Raw genomic sequence first — 12,046 nt, forward strand, 5'->3', positions numbered from 1 at the left:
CGGGATGGATGGATGACGCGGGTGGGCGCGACGGGCGAGGAGGGGCGGGAGGGCGACGCCGGGGGGGTTGGGCGGGGGCAAGCGGACGCGCCGGGCCGTTGGGGCCGCTGACCCGGCGATTCAATGCCGATCCGACGGCGGTGGGGCGCCGTGGCGGACGCGTGGTCGCCGATCGCGCAAGTACTGAGTACCGGGGGGGGGGGGGGGTGCGTCTCGGCTTGGACCGGACCGGACCGGGGGCGGCGGCGGCGGCGGCCGGCCGCTCTCGGGTTCCGGCCGCGGCCGGTCCGCGCGGTCCACCAGGTTGGCTAATTAAATGGCCTCCCCTTGTGTTGTTGCGAGACTCCGCGCGCGGCCGTTTTTGGAGGGCTCTTAATGCGATCGGGCTGGCTGGCGGACCGTCCGCTGTGGTCAAGGCTGCTCCAGAGAGAGGGAGACCTGTGGTGTGGAGGTGCACTCGCCGACCACGAGTCGAGCACCGCCGCCTGCTGCTGTTTATCCGTTCTCGTGGTTGAGAACGAGCGCCACGAGGATGGACGCTCTCACGTTTCACGTAGGACACGGGCGTCACGCTGTCGTGCCAGCGTGGCACACCGCGGCCTTGCTCGGTTGCAGGAGGATTAGAGGGAGTTTGGGAAGGATTAAATCCCCAACAAGGCAAAATTCCCCTCACTCCCCTTGTGGAGAGGATTGACAGAATAAGATCTGCGTAGGAACGGCACGGGGTTGGTGTCTCTTATCTGGAATTACTGCGCGTGGTCATCCCACCGAGCAGAGTAATATTTGCAAACACTCCATTTAAAAATAAAATAAAATAAAATCAATCGCGCTGCACTCTAAATGAGCATCTATAAGAGGCTGGCAAATCCGAAAGGCTAGATTGGCAAATTTTAAGATTTGAATTATTAGCTCTGCTGAAAGATGTGGTGTGTTGTACATTGATACGATGTCAATATGCAACTATAATCAATACATATTTATTCAAAGTCCGTTAGAAAATTATAATACTACCGGTTACGAAAATATTTTCACAGAAAAATGATGGTCTGTGCTTGTCACCGATTTAAATGGTACCTTTTTAGGAATGGTATGTAAAAGAGGTTAATATTTAATTTAGGGACATAAAAGACATAATGATAAAGACAGTTGGGCATAATAAATGAGGAATAAATAAAATATCAAAGGCACGAATTAATTTCTACCCGAGAAAGGGTGACGGGTAGATAACTCTCTGTACCACATTGTAACAGCCAAGGCATGTCATGCAAACTTGAGTGTTTTGCCTTCAACACCCTTAGTAGGCAATACTTTCGTATTTGTTTCGCCTTAAGAAGTCTCAAGTTTGCAACTTAACAAACATGATGAATGGTGGCCGGATGTGTTCTGATTGTTCGGTTTGCTAATATGAAGCTGTGATGTAAAATTCGAATTTGGTTGTGCTATTTTAGAACTGTCCGCCACAGCCCAAAGCACATCACAATATGATATTAGATTTTGGGTCGTGCTTGCACAACACGAAAACGAGGAACATACCGTACCATGGCTAGGATCTTGGCGCACTAGGCAGCACAACAGACGGTAGCACAACGTTCTTTTGCCTTTATCATTCTTTTGTGTTTATTCCTCCTCGCCTTACTAAGAATGTCGCGACTTATTTAGAGAAATCTTTATCGATGACAAGATTAAATTTTATTAGGGGTGGGTATTAGGTTGACACGACACGATGCCGGTACCGAGTGCAATGGGCTATGGCCCTGTTTAGATCCGACCCCCATAAACCCCGTAAACATAAAAAAAAAACGTCACATCGAATGTTTCGACATATGCATGGAGTACTAAATAAAGTCTATTTACAAAACTTTTTGCATGGATGTGCTATAAATCGCGAGACGAATCTAATGAGCCTACTTAATCCATGATTTGCAACATTGATGTTACAGTAACCATCTGCTAATTATTGATTAATTCTGGATTAATTAGTATCATTAGATTCGTCTCGCGATTTACAACTCATCTGTGCAAAAAGTTTTGTAAATAGACTTCATTTAGTACTTCAAATTAGTAAAATTCCTTTGAATTTTTTTTTTTGCAACGGAACTAAACACGGCCTATGTTTATTTGGATCTAGCTGTGTGGAGACTTGTCAGACTAGCTAGACGACACACATGACATATATAGTTGTCCATGCAGCCCGCAACACGTTGGCCCACCCGAAGCACGGCCAATTTGGCCCGGCCCAAGCACGGCCCGGCCCACTCCCCGTCGTGCTCGGGCTGGCCCGGCCCGTCAACCGTGCCCAGGCTTGGGCCGGCACCCCAGCTCGTGGGCTGGCACGGCCCGGCACGGAGTTAGTAGGCCAGCCTGATGGCAGCCAGCTAACTCCAATGGCCAAGCTAGCCCAACCCATAGCTGCTAATCCTGGGCGCCCCTCCCCCTGCTCCCCCTCCCCTAACCCTAACCGGCTAGCCCATATTTCCCACTCACCCAGTCACCTCGCCGCACGCCGCTCGTCTCCACCTCGGCGCCTCTTCGTCTCCTCGCCCGCGGCTCCGCCCCTTCGCCTCCTCGTCCTACCCCGCCGCCTCCTTGTCTCGGCTCTTTGCAGCGGGAGTGGCTAGTGGGTGCGGCGGGGAGGGGGGCACGACGTCGGCGGGTGCGCGCGGTGCGGGCTGCGGCATCGGCGGGTGCGGCGGCGTGGGGTGCGGCGTCGGCGGGCAGGGCAGGCGGGTGCGGCGCGAGCAGGACGGGTGGGCCGCGGGTGCGGCATCGGCGACAGGCGGGACCGGCAGGAGCAGCCGGCGCCTCCACCAGATCCCGGCGACTGGCGCATCCACCAGATCCCGGCAGGCGCCGCCGCCTCGTCTCCTCCCCGCCGGCCGCCGCCCCCTCCCCGTCTCGGCCCCGCCGACCCCCGCCGCCTCCTCGTCTCCGCAGCGCCAGCCGTCGCCTCCTCACCTCGGATGGGCTTCGGGCGGCCCAAACTCTATTGTAGTGCCGAGCTCTGCCGGGCCGGCCCGTCACGAAACAGGCCCGCGGGCCCGTGCTTGGGCCGTCGGGAGAGCCCGCGGGCTAGCACGGCACGGCCCGGTGGGATATTGGGGCAGGCTAGGCACGACCCGATAAAGAACAGGCCAGGGCGGGCCCGTGCCAGGGCCGGGCCAGGCGGCCCGAATGGCCATCTATAATGACATAGCAAGAGCAGTGTGCCAACTAAATTAAAGCACGCTATCATGTAACGCATTAACACGAGAGGACCAGGCTGTGCTAGCACAATACTCCGTAGCCTAATTCTTGCCTTTAATGTAATGCATCTATAATAATAACCTACGGATTTTCTTTTTTTTCCTTAAAGGAGTGTCACACAATTTAAGCCAGACTGCGTTGTTTGGTAATCCAGATTGCGTCAGTACGGGATACATTCTAGCAAAAGGCAGATTATTCTAAGTTTAGGTTTGTATTAAGTCAGACCTTTTAAGTTTGGACTGCCAATAGCAAAAAGAAAAAGAACATGTAGTCCTGCAGGCTGCAGCATACTCATTATAGAAAATTAATATCACAGTCTTTTCTATTTGAAATAATATATTTGTATATGGATCAACAGTTCAAGTTGTACATCTTAGAGTGACTACTACTATTGATACGCGCCATGTAAGATGCTTTTCATGGTAAAACATGCATGGATTCGTGAATTAAGATGTATGATAGTGTAAATCGATTTGAGCAACATGGATATATTTTTGCAATAAATTTGAACTATCAATTAATTATAGCATTTTGATTGAGTACGTTTCTCCTAAATAAATTTCTTATGTCCATCACCCTGAAGCCAATTGAATAACCTTTTCATTACAACCTTTTCATTACTGCTATAGTGTACACATTCAATGTAAGTAATAACAACATCAACTTCTTCTCGAACTATACATTTAATGGGAGTAATAACATTGGTTGCTGGTTGCTAGCTAGGGCGCACCACAAGAGTGATGTAGCGTCTCGAGGAATGTAAGAGCAGTCTCGGTCCAGACTCTACCATAGAGTCTAAGTATATTTATAGTCTTTTATTTATAGTTTTTTTACTGATGTGGCATCCTAATTATTGAAGAGAGAAGGAAAAAAACAAGACTAGGTTTCTAGATAAGACCTCAAGTCTACGTGCCCTTCAATGCCCAAGAAACCAGGGAGACTTGCGTTGTAGAGGGGGCGTGGAGTCCCTGGATCTTGTGATGGAAGAAAAACAATAAATGATTTTATGTATAGAAACTACTATTACACATTTTGCATTGAGAAATATAGTTTCTTGTGATGGAGTCTTTGAGGCTTAAGACTCTACGAGTGGAGTCTGCATTGGGACTGCGCTAAAGCTCCACCTTAAAGAGAAAAAAAGACAGGTCTGTTCCACAAACTTCACTCCACTTTTGGACTCCACTCTAGCAATTTTACTCCATCATATTTGAGAGAGCTCCACTCCACAAATTCTGGAGGCCCACTTCCCTTTGCCTCGCCAGCCCAATGTGCAAGTAGTAGCAACGAGAGGTGGTGCGGCGGCGGCGAGCTCCGGCGAGACCGGCAACAGGCGGCGGCGAGCCCCGACAACGGGCGGCATTGGCTGCACTGCACGGCCTCATCTGTTGACTTTATTTATTTTTTGTGTGAAAGGATATGGAAAATGTGTTTAATCAGTGGTAGGTGGGTAATTATTCTCAACTCCATCAGCTCCCAAAATTGGTGGAGCATCTTTGAGGAGCTCAAAATTAAAAAACCAGGAGTGGTGCTAATTTTTTCTTAAGTGGAGTAGGGCTGGTTGGCATGTTTGGATATTTTTTAATGGAGTGGAGCTGTTTTTGGTGGAGCAGAGCTCTCCCAAACATTAAGTTCTAGACATAGAGGGTACGATGTTGCATCGAACAAATTTGCGCATACACGTAGAGCAAATTAAAACTGAAAGATTACACACGGTAACAAGAGAAGATTACTCACCGTTTAAGTCTTCATCTCGCTTTCACCTTGCTCTCTCTTTCTACCCTGAACCTGAAGGATGATGACTAGATGACTGCACCGCTCTAGTGCTCTACAGCCGGCATGCATATTCAAACTTTGATGTTCAGTCATGAGCTGAATTTATCCATAGGGCTTAACTAGGCTATTATAAGGATGTGGCCTGCTTTTGTATCTGTTTCGTTTTAAGAAGCAACCACAGCCAGCTAGCTAGTCCCAAGTTTGAAACTTTACAGGAATGGTGGATGGATGTGCATGTCCTGGTTGTCTGGTTCACTAATGTGAATATGTGATGTAGAGCTGGGACTAGGTTGTGTTATTTTTGGGCCATCCACATCTTCCTTTTAGCACAATCTAATAAAGTACGGCACAACACAGACGCCAGAGTTAGGATCTTGCCATTGTATGCAACATGACATGACTCCTACGGGATAGCATGATATTTTTTATATTTCTCATTATTTTCTGTTTATTTCTCCTCTCTTACTACAAACTAATGCGCACACGACTTGTTTGGAGAAATTTTGATCGATAACACGGCTTACCTGTACTAGTTTTAGCTTGATACCTGCAGGACTAGGATGGCACTACATGACAGGAACACTGTGCCAGCTAAAGTGACACGAGACACGAGCAGAGGGCCTTGCTGGCTTGCTGCACTGGCACAGCATAGCCGAGTCCCAATTCTACTGTGATGCATCTAAATAAACCTCTAAATAATGGCATATCTTTTTGAAAAAATTTACGATAATCTTACCTGGGTGCATGGTAATAATTGCTTACAGAGCATATAAATTAGGAAATGGTTTATATTTGGGATTAGAGCGTGTACTCTATATGAATACATGGCATGCTTGTGTTCATTAAGATATTTTTTTCACAGTAAAACATCGATACTCATGATTCGTGAATCAAGGTGAATGAAAGTGTAATTTTTTAAAGGAAAAAATCCATGTTACTCCCCTCAACAATTCACAATGTCCACTTAACCCTTGAACAAAATTTAGGCCCAATTCACTTTCCCAAACTATTTCAAATTGGTCCAATCTACGCCCTACTGAAGTTTCTCCTTTTTATTTCTATGCGTACAAGTGGAATTTGAACTTAAATTTTGCAATTTAACTTACAATATGATGCCCTATGCTAGAAAAACACATTATGATTATTTTCATGTAGAATTGTATCTTTGTGATCAATTTCGTGTTAAATGTTTTCAACCTATGAAAATAACCATGAAAAATCCTTAATATACTTTTTTTATCATAGGGCATCATGTTCTATATCTACTCGCAAAATTTGAACTTAAAATTCAATTTGCTACAAACAAAAAAAAAGAAATACTATCAGGGGATAGATTAGACTACCTAATTGAAATTATTGGGGGAGTAAATTGAACCCAAATTTTGCTCAGGGGATTAAGCAGACAGTGAATTGATGAGTGGAGTAAAATGGACCTGCATTCTTTTTTTTTGTTGAAAATATGTACATGCATTCAATTTAGTAGGCATCAACTTGCTGTCAAACTGTACATTTCATCCATGCGAGTGAGCGCCACAAGAAGTTGATCTACTGCCTTGAAAAATTCTTTGGTTGGAGGGACATCCTAGGATGGTGGAGGAGTATTTCATAATGTTTAAATCATGCAAACAAAGATTACACATGGTAACAGGGAAGATTAAAATGGCCGTTGATCGAGTTGAAGTCTCCATCTCAATTCCATCTTTGCTCTCTTTCTCTGTGGTTCTCCTAGATGGGGACACCCAATTTTCGGACTCTCGTTGGCACGACTGACCTCATAGGTGACTCAAGGATAATACGGAGTAGCAAGATAACTCACTAAAAACAGAGCAGGTGCGTGATTTAGTGTTGAAAAAAATTTAGCAGGTGATATTTGAGCCTATGATGACCAATGTTCAACTCACTAGCACTAGCAGACTGCTAGTAGCAGTGCCATAGGAGGAGAGCACACAAAAGTGAATACTGGTCTTGATCAAGTGGATTAATTTTCACGTACTGGAGTACACCGTACACAATCAATGTTCAATTAATACAAAAAAAGAGAGGTCGAAAATGTAATGAAGTGTGGCTGTATTCATACAAGTCCCTTTTGTTACTTCATTACTACTCTAATTAGTAGTTCCACATTGCTGGGAAAAACAAGTAGTACTGTTTTTTTTGTACGGACCCCCCCTCCCAAGCCTGAACTGACACGATCCTAGGCTGACTAACTGATTACACCTAGCTGGCCGTGTTTAAAGAGTGTTGATTTTTCATAACCGGGACTGGAAAGCAAAATCAGCTCTCCCCATCAAATTAATGTGTACAGGGATGCCGGTTTGCATCGCAGTTCCAGTTACGCGAGAAAGGAAGACACAATTCAGCAGGAGAGCGACGTGGGGTTTTGTCGAGCACTGGTGATGGGGATGTGAACCGGCGCAAGCTTTCGACGGAAACTTGACGAAATCATTGGGAACGCGAGACTATCGGAGCAGAGACTGGACGTGGATAACGACGAGATTCCTTGGATTGACATTGACGTGATAAAAGTTTCGAAAAGATTTTAGCCGTCGGCTTCCGTTGGATTGGCTGTGATCGCTTTCGTTGCATCCGGTTACTTTCGGACTGTCGATTCTACGTATTTTTTACTCTTCCGGTGTGAACTGTGTGTGCTCCGTGCTCGTGATTGCAGTAGTTGTAGTTCCTGACAAACAGATAGTTTGATCTCTCTCTCGCGCGCTCTCTCTCTTTCGGAAGGGGCTGGAAGCCCATGTATTCATCCCCACATTACATTGAACCCCCTGGAGAAAGATAAAATTACAACTAACCCCATCTCCAGGCGGAAAGATTTACAGAGACGACCCTAAGGAACAACAGAATTGCACTGAAGCCCTTCGCCGTCGTCGTCCTCGATCCCGAGCTCACGCTGCCTTCCGAACCGCTGGAGCCGGTGAAGGAACGCCGTAGCCGGGACACAAGCTCCGTAACCAAACCCAAAGGCACAACCTCCAGCTTTTGTGAGCCGCATGACGTGGACGTTGTGGAGCATCGGCAGTCAACGATGTGGATTTGGCTGAGCAGCAGAGGCATCATTGACGACGCCGACGAGCCAGCGAAGCCTCCGAAGCCGCAAGCAAACCAAAGAATGCCAGAGACCCCGAGGAAACAAAACCCTACCCAGGGGAGAAGATTTGCCTCCACCCCGACCGCACATAGGGGAAAGGACGCGCACCTCTTCCTCGCAATCAGTGGAACAGCACTGGAGGCCCCCACTGTTAGAGCCCGAGCTGAAGCCGGCGCCGTCACCGCAGAAGAAGAGGGCGGAGCAGATCTCAAAGGGCGCACCCCGGCAGCTACCTCACTGGACCCACCAAGGAGAAACGACAGCTTCACAACTGCCTCGCCGAAGCCGATGCCGGATCCGCCACCATCAACGTCGGAGAAGGCCCCGAAGCACCTTATTTGCCACTGCACAGCTCCGTCCCGCGTGCCATCGCCGGCGAGCTCGACCGAGACGGAGCAGAGCGCCAAAATATGCCACCGACGCCAACTAGACGCCGTGGAAAAGAGAGCTAAAGCCTAAACGTAGCTATACAGGTGGATCCGCATGTCGATTCGCTGGCTCCTCACCTCCTCCTCCGCCGGAGCGGCCTACAGAGGCGGGGAGCCGGCGAGAACGGCGGCGGCGGACCAAGCGAATCGCCTGTTCTCCCCTATCTACTGTAGCAAAGATGGTTGGATAGCAGGTTGAGAAGAGGTTGGTCCCGCCAACTTGATCTCTCTCTCTCTCTCTCTCTGTTTTTTTTGAAAAGGAATTGCTTCATTCCTTTAAACCGTGGACACAGCACAATCGCTGGCCACCAGAACCTCAACTCCTATCGGAGAAGACTCCCGGAACTGGTTCGTTCCCCGAGGGCCATTGCTACCAATAGCAGCTAAAGCATGAGCTATCTGATTACAACTTCTATTACAATGAGAAACCGAGAAGGAACTAAAGCATGCAACCGCCGTCTCTTTGATGACGTGAGAAGGAACTAAAGCATGCAACCGCCGTCTCTTTGATGACGTGTATTAGACCCCCCACCGAAGAGAGTCTGAAGCTGTCATGTAGCAAATCCAATTTCAGGAGGAGAGCATCAGTCCCCAATTCCACCTTTGCCATGCCGGCCATCTCTGCCATCTTGATGCCTTCAAGCGCTGCGATCACCTCGGTATGGAAAGCATCGAGCGCATGTTGGATGTGCCCTGCACCAGCCTGCACCATTTGCTCCAAAGAATTCCTGATGACGACTCCCCATCCTCCTTGGCCCAACTGCGGATTAAAAGACCCATCCGAGTTTATTTTTAGCACATTCTCAGCTGGGGTTCTCCATATTAGAATATGTTGTCACGGTCATGTGTGTGTAATGTGTAACATGTTGAGAAGGGCCGGTGACATACTTGAGGGATAAGATCAGTTTTAGATCTAGAGAATATCTAGGAGATGTCTGTTGTAACAAACTGACTCTATCCCCAAGATGTCGCTGTGCCCTCGCCTATGTATTGCCACGCACGGGGCTCTTCTGTGCTCAGTTAACACGAACACGCCGAGACCCAAGCTAGGGCTCGAGCGCTTCATCCATTATACACTTCCGCTCCTCTGATTTTTACATGGTAATCAGAGCCATACTCTTCCACGAGTGATCTGCATCTCAGTAGAGCGATCACCATGGCAAGTTCATCCTCCACTCCGACGAATCCTCTTCTTGGGCAACCTGTCACAAAAAAGCTCACGAAGAAGAATCACGCCCTGTGGCATGCGCAAGTTCGCGCGGCCATTCGTGGTGCTCGCTTGATGGGCTACCTCACTGGTGAAAACAAAGCACCATCGACGACGATCGTCCGCAAGGGCACCGACGGCAAGGAGGAGACAGTGCCGAACCTGGCGCTTGAAGATTGGGAGGTGACGGATCAACAGGTCCTCAGCTACCTCCTCTCGTCGATCACCAAGGAGATCCTTACCCCAAGTGACCACCTGCAAGACTGCTGCTGAGGTATGGGCCGTCATAAGCAGCATGTTTTCCTCACAGATGCGTGCACACACTGTGAACACCCGGATCGCACTGGCCAACACCAAGAAGGGCAGTGCATCTGCAGCCGAGTACTTCGAGAAGATGAAGGCTCTTGGCAATGATATGGCGGCTGCTGGGAGGCCACTTGAAGATGAAGAACTGGTGGAGTACATCATCACCGGTTTAGGAGAAGAATTTCAACCACTGGTAGCCGCTTTGTGTACAAAGGCGGAACCCATCTCGGTTGGGGAGTTGTACTCACAGCTCCTCAGCTTTGAAAGCCGGATGGATCTGGTTTATGGCAACAATCAGGGATCCGTGAACTCTGCAAGCAGAGGGCGCGGGTTCTCTCGTGGTAGCAGCAGGAATGGATCGCGTGGCCGGGGCTCCACTCATGGAGGATCCAGTGGTCGTGCACCACAGAGCCGTGGCAATGGAGGGGGGTCGCGCCCAGTAAACTTGCGCGGCGCTAACAACTTCAACAACCGCGACGTCGACAACGGCAATCGCTGTCAAGTCTGCTTCAAGAAGAACCACACAGCTGCAGAATGTTGGCACAGGTTTGATGAAGATTATGTCCCTGACTAGCGTTTAGTTGCAGCTGCCTCATACTCCTATGGCGTGGACACCAAATGGTACACTGATACCGGTGCTACAGACCATGTAACTGGCGAGTTGGACAAGCCGACCGTCAAGAACAAGTATCATGGGAATGACCAGATCCACACTGCAAGCGGCTCAGGTATGGACATTAGTCACATTGGTCATACTACTGTTCGTACCCCTAGTCGAGATATTCATCTAAAAAATGTCCTCTATGTTCCACAAGCCAAGAAAAATCTTGCATCTGTTCATCGTCTTGCTACCGATAATTCTGCTTTTCTTGAGTTTCACCCTGATGTCTTCTTCATTAAGGATCAGAATATTCTTATTGAAGGGTGGTGTCGCAACGGTCTCTATCCGCTTCCATCTCCACCAATAAAGCATGCCTACGGTGCCACAAGAACCTCCATGTCTCAATGGCATAGCCGTCTTGGTCATCCATCGGTGTCTATTGTTAAGCAAGTTGTTAGCAAAAATAATCTTCCCTGTCTAGATGAATCTAGTAACAGGACAGTTTGTGATGCGTGTCAGCAAGGGAAGAGCCATCAGTTGCCTTACCCTAACTCTTCTAGTAATTCTGAATTTCCCTTACAACTCATTTTCTCCGATGTCTGGGGTCCTGCTCTAGAGTCAGTTGGAAGAAAGAAGTTTTATGTTAGCTTTATTGACGATTTCAGTAAATTTACTTGGGTCTATTTGTTAAGATTCAAGTCTGAAGTATTTCAGAAATTCCAAGAATTCCAAGCTCTAGTCGAACGTCAGTTTGGGAGAAAAATTCTAGCCATGCAAACTGACTGGGGTGGTGAGTATCAATCTCTTAATTCTTTCTTTACTAAACTTGGAATTGAGCATCATGTTTCATGCCCCTATGCGCACCAGTAAAACAGCTCTGCTGAGCGAAAACATCGCCATCTTGTAGAAGTCGGTGTCTCCCTTCTGTCCCATGCAAGCATGCCTCTTAAATACTGGGATGAAGCTTTTATTTCTGCAGCATATCTCATAAATCGTGTTCCTAGTAAAGTTATAGGACACACTACACCTCTTGAACGCTTGTAAAATCGAAAACCTGAATACTCAGCCTTGCGAGTATTTGGGTGTGCTTGTTGGCCTCATCTGCGCCCATACAACACACATAAATTACAATTTCGATCCAAAAGGTGTGTCTTCCTTGGCTACAGCACTCTTCACAAAGGATACAAGTGCTTAGATGTTTCCTCTGGGCGGATATATATATATCTCGAGATGTGGTGTTTGATGAGAAAATTTTTCCATTTTCTGAACTTCACGAGAATGCTGGTGCACGTCTTCGAACAGAAGTAAAATCTCTTCCATCCCTATTTTCTTTCGAGCCTGGGGGTATAGCAGTAGGAGATCAATCCACTAATTGTCCCCGTGAGCTT

At 47.8% G+C, this 12,046-nt stretch overlaps 1 non-coding gene across 1 annotated transcript; it reads left to right on the forward strand.

The window, feature by feature from the left end:
- The first annotated feature begins 10,184 nt into the window (after positions 1 to 10,184).
- On the forward strand, positions 10,185 to 10,323 carry LOC120710884. Its single transcript, XR_005690053.1, has one exon. It is a non-coding gene; the product is annotated as a small nucleolar RNA Z247 (small nucleolar RNA).
- The last annotated feature ends 1,723 nt before the right edge of the window (positions 10,324 to 12,046 follow it).

This window comes from Panicum virgatum, chromosome 5K (genome assembly GCF_016808335.1).
Source record: "Panicum virgatum strain AP13 chromosome 5K, P.virgatum_v5, whole genome shotgun sequence".
NCBI classification, from domain to species: Eukaryota; Viridiplantae; Streptophyta; class Magnoliopsida; order Poales; family Poaceae; genus Panicum; species Panicum virgatum.